Source organism: Adiantum capillus-veneris, chromosome 24, assembly GCF_014529385.1.
Source record: "Adiantum capillus-veneris isolate H3 chromosome 24, ASM1452938v2, whole genome shotgun sequence".
NCBI lineage: Eukaryota > Viridiplantae > Streptophyta > Polypodiopsida > Polypodiales > Pteridaceae > Adiantum > Adiantum capillus-veneris.
In genome coordinates, this window is record NC_140954.1 from 37,040,739 (window position 1) to 37,054,241 (window position 13,503).

Genomic DNA, 13,503 nt, shown 5'->3' on the forward strand with positions numbered 1-13,503 from the left:
GACACCAAAGGGATTTGGAAGAAATTGGGCAAGCCAACTCTTAGACAAACGGGAATGAAGTTGCAGTTAGCTAACGATCATATTGAATGTCAATTGGAGTGTTAGAGTGAGTAGTGATGACCCCTTGTGGAATTGAGTATGAGAATACATTTGTAGTAGTAGATTATGGTATCAAGAATAAATATGATGTTTAGTATAGGAAGACCATTCATGCATCAGCTGAAAATGGTTCATGACTAGGGCTATGATTATTTCTACTTGGGCCACATGGAGATCACTACGAGTATTACTTTGAAAGATCATACCTATAGAGCTGTGTAGAGAATTCCACTTGAAGATTTTGATTCAACAAAGATTTTCAAATCCAAAATACCTGCATGGTTGAATTCTAAAGCTCGCATATGGATGTTTGGAGTTTTTGAATGTGAGACCTTTCAAACGAAGAGTGTAATGGGGATACGTTGCTTGAGGATTTTGATCACCTACCAGAACCTTTCTTAAAACCCCTAGAGTAGACCCAAATTTTGGCCACCTTGAATGCATGTCTCAATGAGATAACCCCTTTGAAGTTTCTACCTCATTGTGCTAAAACATGCCTCCTCACATATTGACCTAACTAGCCTCTAAAATGGAAGGTTTGATATAAGAAGCTCAATGCATTTTTGAGCCTTCCTAGTTTCCTTAACTAGCTTGATGTGTCTTTGTAGCCTCTTTATCCTTGGAGCTTTCAAAATATTCATGGGCTTTCTAGGTCTCTTTTTCTTACTAGCAGACCTTCCCCATGCTTTAGCAGCCAAACCTGGACCTTTGCTTGCCTTCCTAGCATTTGCCTTTGTTCTTGCCATTTCCCTGTAAGACTATAGCCTCCCTCTCTCTCTCTCTCTCTCTCTCTCTCTCTCTCTCTCTCTCTCTCTCTCCCTCCCTCTGTGTGTGTGTGTGTGTGTGTGTGTGTGTGTGTGTGAGAGAGAGAGAGAGAGAGAGAGAGAGAGAGAGAGAGATAGAGAGAGAGAGGAAGTGGTAGTATGGCATAGGGGCGGCTTTTTGAGTCATTAAGTTTTCCTCGTGCGCCATTTGGACAACTGTCTATTTCTTGACAATACTCTCTCTCTCTCTCTCTCTCTCATACCTGCAAGTATATGTAGCCTCTGAGTTATTGTGAAGGATAGAAAGACCTTCCTCTAAAATGTATAACCTCGTGGGATGCAAATCTGACCCTCTTTGGGATGGAGATGTAGTCTCTCTCTCTCTCTCTCTCTCTCTCTCTCTCTCTCTCTCTCTCTCTCTCTCTCTCAAGGATACTCTATCTCTCCCTTTATCTTTTTCTCTTTGTTGTGCTAGACTAAGCACACCACCAGAATGTAGTACATGCAATAAAGCCAAAAATTGACTTCTTTATTGAAATCGCACAATGCATTGAATGCACACTAGAAATATTTAGACCTTTCACACATGTGAGGAATGTATTCCTTAAAATACCATGCATGGCATCAACGATTACATGATTGACTAGATTATGAGAGAGAGGGCATTGCAAAACGTTAAACTTTTTGTCATGGATTATATCCTTTGCAAAACCATTAGCTATCAATGTTTCAATTGCTTTCCAACATTGGCCTTCGGATCTATGTTTTCTTTGCCAATTGTTGATTCCTCATCAATGTTGTACGATATTGTGATCCCCGTTTACCAGCCATCTTGAAAGACTGTCTGTAACCTTGGGAGAAACACACCTCAGTACTGTCAGTTATCCAAGGGGATAGGAAAATTACAAAGTGTAATCTTGTGCTAAAGGATATGAAAAGTGCATACATTAGCACCCGACAATCCAATTAATAAGCATTTATTGATCTACTTGGAGTTTGCTTACCATCAGATAAAGCATGTTTGCGATTAGGTTTAGCCTCTTCATGTTTAAATTAGGTTCTCAACCTTGAACACTAGTTATGATGGGGTTGTTTATTGAAGAAATTTGTGAACAAGTCAAGGACGGCTGATGAGTTATGTCAGCAAGCTACTTTCATAGAAAGTGGAAAGGGGTACTCTTTCAGGTACATCTTTGTTGTGATAACTAGTTTAAGCATGCTCATGTGCATTTTAAATGGCGTCTACACACTAGATGGTTGCAAATGGACAACAATGTGCAAAATCAAGATGTTATTCTTGATTTCATTGAACCTCCTACTGCACTTTGTTTTTATCAAACAAAGAGCTGGATCCATGAAGGATACCACTCTGGAAAACATTAGTGTTCTTATGAAGATCCTACCACTTTTGTTTTCGCAGACAAAAGCGCTTCTCCAAGGGGGGAGTAATGTCATGCCAAGGGTAGGACTATAGGAGGGTACGGCATGGCCAAGGGCCGAGGGATACACATGCGATACAGGGGCTATACATAGCTAGGAGCCACAGGGCCTAGGACCTATATATAGGTATGGTTGGGTGGTGACTGGCATGTCTATCTCCCTATGCCCTTTCATGGAAGGCTAAGAATCTTCAACTATTCGAGAACACCCTTGAAACAGCTAGGTTCACGAAGATCATTTAAGAAATCAAGGAAGCGATTATCGCCAATGGGAAATGGAGGAACTCTGATGAGTGGAGTAAGGTTATGAGTGTTACAATGTCTAACTGACATGGGTAAGTGTATGCTCCTTGTCCAACCAAGTGGCTTGTCTTTGCCATGGGGTGGCTCCCCTATTAACTGATGTATCTATGGTTATTGGAAGACGCCATGGCTCAACACGAGCATGACTAATATCTATAATGCTTTTGGGTTGCTAATCTAATTCACTCACAATTGTAAGTTCTACCCAAAAAAAAAACAATAAGAAAGTGATAAAATCATTAGGTTGAGTTTAACTAGAATTTTATAAGGTGAAGGATTGTTTAAAAATGTCTCTTTTATTAAGCGACCGAGCTCCCTCCTTACAAAGAAGCATACCAAAAATACTAGCAATTTTTTAAAGATTTGCAATATTTTTGAACTAAGTTCTCCCATATATCATCGATTTTTCTTCCCTTTATCTTCCCTTTATCATGGTTTGCTCATTAATATTAATATATATGTGTGTGTATACATATGTATGTATAAAATTTACCAGAATTATGCAAGATAAAACTTCACTTTAGCATTTTAAAAGAATAGAATACAAGAAAAGTTAAGCCATGTGAAGATGTGAAATGAAAGGTGAAACAAAAAGATCCATTTGATACATTTAAAGTAAGTCTGAATCATCACTAAAACATTGAAGCATGCCTAACTCAACTCTCCTCTGATGCTTCTTTCATAAAGCCAATAATGATTAAACCAATATTCAATGGCCCTCTTTTAAAAGAGAGACTTACACAAATGTTAGCACCTCTCACAAAGACCGAAAAGAAACATTAAAAAAGTTTTTTTTTTCTATGTGGCACTAATCTGCAAGCTTTATCCAATGGTCCACAATTGCACCACGAATCCACTAAGGACTTCTTATCTAGTCCAAAAAAGAAGACATGAACATTCCAACACACCCCCTTTCCATCTACTGCTAGTTGTTGTTGTGTGCTCAATTCGCACTTGGTTCGAGCATGTTTCCAATTCCTCTCATACTAACAAGCCCACTATCACCATTTGACTTTCGCAACCCTTCTACTTTCGCCTACCATCACCATTAACCCAATTGAGGACCCCAATTCTTGGACGACATAAGTAGTCCTTAGTAAAGGGTTAGATTTTGGATGTATCTCTTTATCATTGGATAAAGTTTGCAAATTAGTGCCACATGGCAAGCTAATGATGATAAGTTTTTTTTTCACTATTTTTTGTAGGACCTTGTGAGAGGGTGTTAACATTTGTTTGCCTCCCTCCTAAAAAAGGGGCATTGGGTATTGGGTCACACAATCTTTCCCACCCAATTTCACTTTGTTTTCTTTTCAATTTCTTACGGTGTCTTCAACTGTTTCTCCATTCATCATTTTTGGCTTTCTAAAAGAAGCCTCAGAGGAGACTTGAGTTAGGCATACTTTGGATGGTTTTAGTAACCATTGCTACTTATCTTAAATATTATTTTGGTTTTAAAATATTGAATGGTATTTTACATCTTTGACATGTGTTCACTTTTCTTACATTCTATTGTTTTAAAATACAAAAGTGAAACTTCAACTTGTTTTATTACCTTGTTTTATTACTGTAATGTAAATAATTTATGTTTATATTTTTTTCAATAATTTAATACTTTTATTGTGACAACACATGTTTTAAAATGTGAGTGTCACTTTTTCATTTTCTCTCTCACAAAGAACTCTCTTATAATTATTAAATCCCTCTCAATACCCTTATGTAGGCCATAGTGCAATTTCACATTGTTTATTTTATCCCAACTAGTACCACCTACTAGAAAAATTGTATTCATTTCATTTTGAGATACTTGTGGATTCAATTATCTTGAGGCCTTCTATTGAGGCCACACAAAATAGCAAGCTCACTCTATTCAAACCCGGAGAGCGAAGGAGTTGAACTCAACGAACGCCAGTCTACACCACGATGACAAGCGCCCACACGTTACTAGTAGTAGCAGTTTTATATCTTTAATATTAAAAAAATCCATTGAAAACCTCGCCATATCAACAACTTGCGTCCGTCTCCTTTCAACTCTTACGACGTTTGTGACTCGCATTTGTGCTATCTTTGTCCACATGACACATCGCATAGTTCCTTCACTTTGCAAACCTTCGCCCACGCTCTTGCTTTCCAACCAAGTATCTCGATAGATTCTTGCTATTTTCTGATTTTATTCCGATCGGTACCCCTTACTTGTGCTTGTGTTTAAAGTACCTAGGCTTGGAGATTGTCCATAGTTGTGCACAACACCTTGTATGCATGTTGGATTCAATCCGTAGAGTAAAGAGACTAGGATGGCATCTTTTTGATCCATGTCAATAAATGGATCATCAAAGAAACTTGAGATGGTAAGTCTATGTAAAATGTCAAAGTTTACTATTTCAAAAAGCGTAATAAAGTTGATATAAGCCTTGGAAAATGCATTAGCAAGCGACTCTTTTGATGCTTGTTTTGGTATGTTTTACGAGGCAAGCTATTTTTTTTGTTTTTTTTTTTTTGGGAAGAAAGAGGAGGGGGGGGGGGGGGGGGGGGGGGGGGGGTGCCATATAGTGACGAGGGGGGAAGGGGGCTCGATAAAGTTTCATCCAAATAATGATGTAATACAATGTCAAATATTATCTAGACACTATTTCGAAAAAAAGAAACCTAGAATTGAATTAATGTTAGCATTTTTTTCCTTGCATATATGGTGCAATCACATGAACGTCGCGGTAAGAAAGACTAAAAGAAATGCCATAGATAAACAAAATCACTTTTTTAAAAAACCCCTTTTAACTTTAACTCAATTTGAAACTTTAATTGTGTATCCATTCCCTGTGAAAATTGTGCGACCCGGAAGCATAAACAAATCAAAACAAAACTACTATCTAAACCATACTTCTCCATGCCTACTACTGGGTCAATTCATAAAACCCATTAATTTAAGCTTGAGATTCCGATGGAATCTACAAATTCGAGAGCAAAAGGGGTGCCTTGTCTCGATCAGCGGCTTTTGTTTTGCAGAAGATCGTGATCACCCAACCCTGCTCGCTCTCAGGGAGCCATGGCAACACTCCTCGTGTCGTCTTGCAGATGATGGGAACACACACTCTCTCTCTCCCCTTGATCGTGAGTCTCTCTCTCTCTCTCTCTCTCTCTCTCCAGCCTGCTCGTCGTTGCCCTACGTGCAGCTCATCTTCCTCCTCCTTGCATCTTTGCACGCTCCATCGGGCTCAATCCAGCTCCTGCAAGTAGCTTGGCCTTTTCGGTACACTCGTTTATAACCGGGAGAGAGACAGAGATGTGTTGTGCATCATGGGAAATCAGGTGGGTCAGAGAGTTTGTTTTCGGCATCTGTGGTGTCGGCATTTGTGCCATGTGCCAGTTGCATTAGAGCGGATTCCTATGCGAGCCAGCTCGCCCTGTGTAGAACCCCATGACCCCCACCTACCTCTTGTCGCCCCTTTCGTTTGCACCATTGCTTCCCCCACCGACCTCCCCGTGCCTGCATGCATCCAGTCTGCCGACACCCCACACACACACACACACAGAGAGAGAGAGAGACGCCTGCCTCCATGCCCTTTCCTTGTCCCGTCCGGCATAGCCTTCTCTTGCGCCTCCTCCTACAAAATGCACAGCTTCAACAGAGACAGCCTTGCCTGGGTACAGATGCTCACCACACCAATTCTAATGCATCTCCATTGCTTCCTCTTTCCACTGCTTCTGCATCCTCTCGGTGGCAGTCGTCCTTGGTTTTAGAGAGAGAGAGAGAGAGAGAGAGAGAGAGATCCCCAAAGTCTAGAGAGAGAGAGAGACACGTGTTGGTTGCCTTTTGCTCTTAAATTGAAACACTTATTGCTAACACGTTTTTTTCCAACTACTTCTACTTGCTCTCTCCTCCACGTGCCCCTTTCCCTCTTTTTAACTTCAAAGAGATGCAAGCATCCGTGCTTGATTCCCTTATTAAACCCCTTATGCAAAATTGGATGGGCCTACTTGTAATCACTATTTTTATAACCACACTCAAATGTTAGAATGTAACAATGAATTCAAGTAAAAAAGAATGGCCCTATCACAATAATAAACAAAAATGCCTTGCACTATTATATGAGCATAACTACAAAACATTCATACCAACTGATCCTACTGCCAAGATTGAGCAATCTTTTCATTTTCTATCATGTAAGTGCTTATCCTTCACTTTTGCATTTCAAATTAAATGGTCTTTTGAGTTCTCTTTAAAGTAAAGTAAAGTGTGACACATGGAGGGTCTCTTCTTCCTTACAAATTTTAAGCTCCACTATATATATAGTATAGATGAATGCATTTCTCTACATATGCAATGAAGTGTCTATTCATTTGTATAACATTTGTGTAAAGTTTTTTATATTATTTAATTTATAGTCAGTAATACATATTGGGTCGACATTCGTATAAAGCGAAATCTCACGAGATTCCCTTTTCTAAAAAAACCTCTCTCTCAGTCTCTCTCCTCTCTCTTCGCTTGTCTGCTCACAACCAACACCGCGCAGTCACCATTCTTCTCCTTTGCGCATTGCTCAACACTATCACTTGATGCAACACTCGGACAAAGAGAGAGAGAGAGAGAGAGAGCGCATTCGCTCTGCCTGTGCAACCCTTCCTTCTACTAACACTGCAGTCACCGAGGACCTCAAAAAGACCGGCTCCGAGCCTCTCCATGCCCACTCCAACTGCTGCGACATGTCTTGCCCATCCTACCTGCTCTCTCTCTCTCTCTCTCTCTCTCTCTCTCTCTCTGTGTGTGTGTCTATCTCTGAAAAACGGCCGAAGCTGAACTCTCCTCGTGGGATATTTCCCGCGTTCTTAAAATTCTTCTTCTCTCTCTCTCTTTCTCTCCGCCACGTGCCAGCTCGACCCTCTTTTGGCTCAAAGCCTCAAGAGGATCTCCGCAGATTCCCTTTAATGAACGTGCTTCAAAATTGGGGATGCATACTTTTTATAATGGGTCATACTGGGTCTTCTCAAAACATTAATTAATTTCTTCACAAGATTCGCTCTAAGTTTTGCAATTCGAAGGAAAAACTAAAGTGCGAGCCTACTGCCTATCCTGTCATCCTCATCATCTCGCCCCCGCATCCTGCCACGCCTGTGCTACTACCCTGCTCCCTTCCCCTCATTGCCTTGTCTTTTTCCTTTTCTCTCGACTCGCCTGCCATCCCTACGTTGCTATTCTCCACAACACCTGTGCCGATGAGGACATCCCAAGATTGTGCAAAGGCAAAAGACTCCTCCCCTTGCATCGTCGCCTGCGCGTCCTAGCAGCAATCACTCAAAACGCCTTGTCGACCCCTCTTGCTGCATACCATACAAAAAACGTCCCGTTCGCCTACCTTTCTCTCCATTTGCGCCTGCAAACAAATGAACGAGAGTGAGAGAGAGAGCCATCCCTTGCCATGATGCGTTGCCTCTGTATTCTGCCTTGATGCCAAGCACACCATTAATCAAGGCCATGCATGGACGTCTGCCCCAATATCCATCATCACCTGCATGCAAACCCCCTTCCCCCCTCCCCTTGATTACACAGTGCACTTCCCTAGCCTGCATCATCACATTTAGAAGGCTAACACATGCAATAGCGGCACACTGGCATTGGGTACTCATGATCATGAGCGACACTAGATTCAGCTGGCCACACACAGACCAAAATCTCAATCTCTCTCTCTCTCTCTCTCTCTCTCTCTCTCTCTCTCTCTCTCTCTCACACATATTGCTTAGCGCGCACACACTTCCCATGCTTTCAAGCTACTGAGCACACGCCCGCATCCAAAATTTCCCTCTCTACCGCCTCATCCCAATGAAGAAAAATCTCACCCCCAATCTTTGCAGACGTTGACGCACGACATGTTCCCCTCTCTGTCTCTCTCACTCCCTCTCTTCGACGTGCCCTTTTCACCCTCAAAAGCCTAAGAAGATCTACGGAGATTCCCATCAAAACTAATGAATACAAAATTGTACGGACATACTGATCCTATATATAGACATATATTAGGTCGTTTGTACATCGATTAGTTAATTAACTTGTAAGATTCCCTATCTTTTTACAAGCTCGAAGCTAAAATTGCATGTCGAACGCGTTCTCACACAACCTCTTGCGCCTGCTCTAGCACCTTCCCATACACAAGGCCCGCCATCTCTTTGCCTGCAACCCTCACACGCCTGATTGTCTGCAGCCTCCACAAAGGCATCACCGGCGTTCGTTCCTACTGCTTCTTGACCGCCTGGAGCTCGTGCATATCTGTCTCTCTGCGTGAGAGCAAAATAGAAGCATAGCCAGCGTATCGTCCACACTTGCAGAGACATTCGTCACACTAAGAGGGGGGTGATCTTTTGCATGGCGGCTTCGCGCTGCATCCTACGGGGCTGTGGCCCGAGCGTCGCTCACTCGATGCACACGCTGCTATGCAGCTCTTCCAAATCCACTTCATGCTCACCACGATTGCGACTCTTTCCCATTGCACAGCACGCGAGAACATTCTTGCCAACTTCTACTGCATCATCTCGAGCCCGTGCAAATGTTTTTGACCCTGCATCCGCCTTGCACCTGCGTGTCTCTCTCTCTCTCTCTCTCTCTCTCTCTCTCTCTCTCTCTCTCTCTCTCTCTCTCTCTCTCCACATATACTACACTGAAACTATTGTTTGAGTCGGTTATTTAGGCTTTTTGACACGACAGCTTCATTATTTTTAAATATACCTCTCTTCTTCCACCTCGGATATCCATCCTTTTCACCCTTAAAAGCTTAACAGGATCTATTGAGATTCCTACAAAAAGAAATCTAAAAAAGATTGTGGGCACATAGTGGCACATACTGATCCTATTAATTGTAGCAATTATTTCCCATTGGTGGGAGTAGGGAGTATGTATGTATTACCTTGTAAAAATGTGCAAACAACCCAAGCCAAAGAAAACCTTGGCATTGAGCGAGCTACCTTTTCTTAGTTGATCAAAATATGAAGAGATGTAGCTTTGGCTTATTCAAACAATTTTTGTTTAGTCGAAGGTGTGCCTCTCCTCATGAATCTGCCTGAAGAGTGTCTTGGTGTCAATGAAGGTAAATTGCTCCTTTGCATTTGTGGTCTTACTTTTTATTGCAAACGCCAATTATAATCCTTGTAAAATGTTCCTCGCCAATTGGTCATTATAATTTACTGCATGACACTCCCATAGAAGGCAAAGATGCTAGTTATGTAGATTAAGGCCTGTCACTTTTTTTGTAAATCTTAATATACAAACAAGAATTTATTCTCATAATTCCTATTTGATTTCTTACGTGTTTGCACTTCTGTAGGTGCTAACGCTTTTGTGTTTGCTGGTGCAGCCTGTAAAACTACCATTTGTGCATATTAGTTTGGTGAATACTAGGTAAGAACAAACCAACAAGCGACATGTGTAGCTTCCAATTTAAACTCTAAAACACTTTTTGATCAGATAAAATTCGATATCAAATTGGAAGAGGATGATGGATGGATAGCTACAAATGACTGATAGAATTTGTAGTTTTTAGAACTTTTTGTAATAGTTTCAGATTTGGCCGCCCAAGAGATTGTCCCTTATGTGGCATATGATGAGTGGTATGTCCACAAATGTACCAAAATGTGGTGATATTATATGGCATGTAATTCAAGTGCATCAAATCACATGGCCAATCATATTAAATGCTATGTCTACAAATGTATCAAAATGTGGGTATATTCCATGGCATGTAAATTCAAAAGTGCATCAAATCACATGACTAGCCATATTAAATGGTTTAAGGACTTGCAAACTTTGGATAGTCCTAACTATGCTAAAATTGAGGAGGATATTGCACACCCTCTTGCATATGCTTGAGATGTACCATTTCCCTTCGTAGATGAAAAATTGAAGGACTGAGTTGATGTGTTGCATGAACCCAACATTAGAAAGTGGTATCAATTAATTAACAGGGGTTTGCAAGTCATGTGTAATTTAGATGGTCTGTATGTAGAGAAGTACAAGACTCATGGAAGCTCGATTGCACAAGGAAAAAAAGTAAACATTATGTTCACTCTTGGCATAGATGTACCCAACATGAAATTTTCAATATGTGGAGAAGGTCTAGGAGTTGTTTCGTACATTGACATGGCATAAGTGTATTGGGTATGCATATGTTCAAAGGCTGATACATTGCAAAGATGAAGGGGGAGAGTACTTCTCTAGTGAGTTTAGTAGTTTTCCAAAATAGCACAAAATTCAAAGGCAATTTTCATGCAGGTATACTCCACATCAAAATGGTGTTGCTAAGAAAAATAGCGAGCACATTGTATAAGTTGCAAGAGCATTGTTTGAAGGAGAAGAATAAGACTCGTTTTTAACGGTCTAAAGTAATCTTTATGGCTTTCTACGTTAAGAACATGACTCCTCCTATTGCTTTGCAGAACATGTAGACTAAGGAGTTTCTTCTTAGAAAATATAGTTTGTAACACATCAAAGTGTTTTGATGTATGGCTTATGTGCATGTGTTGAATGAGCGACGAACTAAGTTGGATCCAAAAGCTTAATGATATTGTGTGTATTGGTTATTCGCTTAAGTAAAAAGGGAATAGGTGTTACAACCCTATCATGCACAATGTCAGAGTGAGCATCAATAAAAAAAATTAATGGAATAAAGGGTTGGTATGCTCAAGTAAAATATGATCTTGCAGATAATGTAAGAAAATGTGGCTCTTGAAAATGGAGGTGTATAGTCATAGGTTTTGAGTGAATTATAAGTGTCACCTAGTGCAAGTCTTGATGAAAAACCATGGAGTGCTAGTTGCATGATAGAGTATCATGTTGAGTCATAACGTAGTTTAATGACTCATTAAAAACCTAGTTTGTAACACATCAAAGAATTTTGATGTATTGCTTATGTGCATGTGCCAAAAGAGCTACAAACTAAGTTGGACCCAAAAGCTATAATATATTGTGTCCATTGTTTATTCTTTTAAGTAAAAAGGGAATAGGTGTTTCAACCCAATCATGCACAGTGTCAGAGTGAGTAGCAATATTGTTTTTTATGGAATAAAGGGCTGGTATGCCGACGTTAAAGATGATCTTCCATATGATGTAAGAAAATGTGTCTGTCATAGGTTTTGAGTGAGTTATAAGTGTCACCTAGTGCAAGTCTTGATGAAGACCATGGAGTGCCAGTTGCATGATAGAGTGTCATGTTGAGTCATTAAATGTATTCCAAACTGAAGTGAAGGCCCATGATGATGGTGATAAAGTTCCTCGAAAAAAAGCCTTAATGAGGAGTTTGGTACCCTCTATGAAGACTCTAGATGCAAAAGTATGCAAGTAGAGGATCATAAATCTAATATTAATCCTAGACCAGAGAGATCTAACAGCCTAAGAAATCATGTGCAACAAATGAAGTATTGCTAGTTATATGGCTTAACATTGAGCATATATGGGGATAATTAAGTAGAATATAGAATCCACTCATTTTGAGGATATTGTTGAAAATGGATGAGGAGATGGTTACTCTTGATGCACATGAGAGTAGGGTATTTGATAACATTGCAACAAGGAAAAATTGTGATTGGTTGCAAGTCTACAATGTGAAATAATGCAGATGCTAATGTGAGCATATACATTAGCATCCGCTAGATTAGTGGATTAGTGGCAGAAGGTTATGCACAACTTATGGCATTGGTTAAGAGGAGACATTAAACCCCCATGGATAAGATGGCTATCATCCATGCCATTATTGCAGTGACTGCTTAAAAGGCTAGATTTTGAATTGGATGGATGCAAAGAATGCGTTCTTGCATATATATATATATATATATACACACACACACACGTACACACACACATGTATAGCCTAAAAAACTATGTATGTATATATAGCATAAAAAATTACTCTATGGGTTGAAGCAAGCATCCAGAGCTTAGCATGGAAGGATTGCAAGATACTTTGTGGATATCGCATGGCTCCTACCAATCACTCTCTACATGAAAGAATATGCATCATTTGGATGACTGCATTATTAAAGGAAAGTGTGAAGCTCAAGTTGAGAATGCAAAAATTCTCTTGAAGTAAGAATTTGACGTGAAAGATTGTGTGAGTTGTGGTACCTCTTGGGCATTGAAATTAGACACACGAAAGAGTGCATGGTTATCAACGGAAATATGCATTCGATTTTCTATCAAAGTATGGTGTACTTGATTGTAATCCTATCGTTATGAGATTGGATTAAATTTTTTCTTGACCAAGTTTGAGGCACATAGTTGGATTGTAGCATTGGTTTATACAACTTTCCAGAAGGCTACACTTGGATATAGGTGGGCACACCTTGTGTTGTGTGAGTGCTAGCTTGGACTATGCACTCTTATGAGGGTGAAATTGATTTGTAGCTTTACGAGTATGCAAATGTAGAATCTTATCTGATCGAAGACCTGTCATTAGCACTACATGGTTGTGTGCTCTTGAATGCCCTGCCACCCATTAACCATATTGAATGTTTCATCTGTCTATTTACCTTTGAAAAAAAGTGCAAAGGTAAATATAGAACCAAAATAGTCACCCACAAGACAATATAATCATTAACTCCATCATCCATAGTACGTATTGTTTGCAAAATAAAGATACAAAAATGACAAGCGTGAATTGATGGAAGTAAATAATTGACAATTGTACACAGCAGCAAAATCATTTGATTGTTAATCATTGCAAATGTAATAGTTACAAACCATTGTCATTATTTAAAAAATATACATGGTTTTCAAAAATACATAGTTACATGGTCTCATGATACATAAGCTATGAAAAAAAGAAACTACTGCTATCTAGCTATGGCTAAACTGACGTCGTCTAATCAGACGTCTCATCACGTCCAAGCGGCGTATCTGTCGGATTCTGCAAAAAAAAACAATAAGA

The 13,503-nt window shown here is 40.0% G+C and overlaps 1 pseudogene; it reads left to right on the forward strand.

Annotated features, from left to right (window-relative positions):
• The first annotated feature begins 5,301 nt into the window (after nt 1-5,301).
• On the forward strand, nt 5,302-6,363 carry LOC147426213 (uncharacterized; annotated as a pseudogene).
• The last annotated feature ends 7,140 nt before the right edge of the window (nt 6,364-13,503 follow it).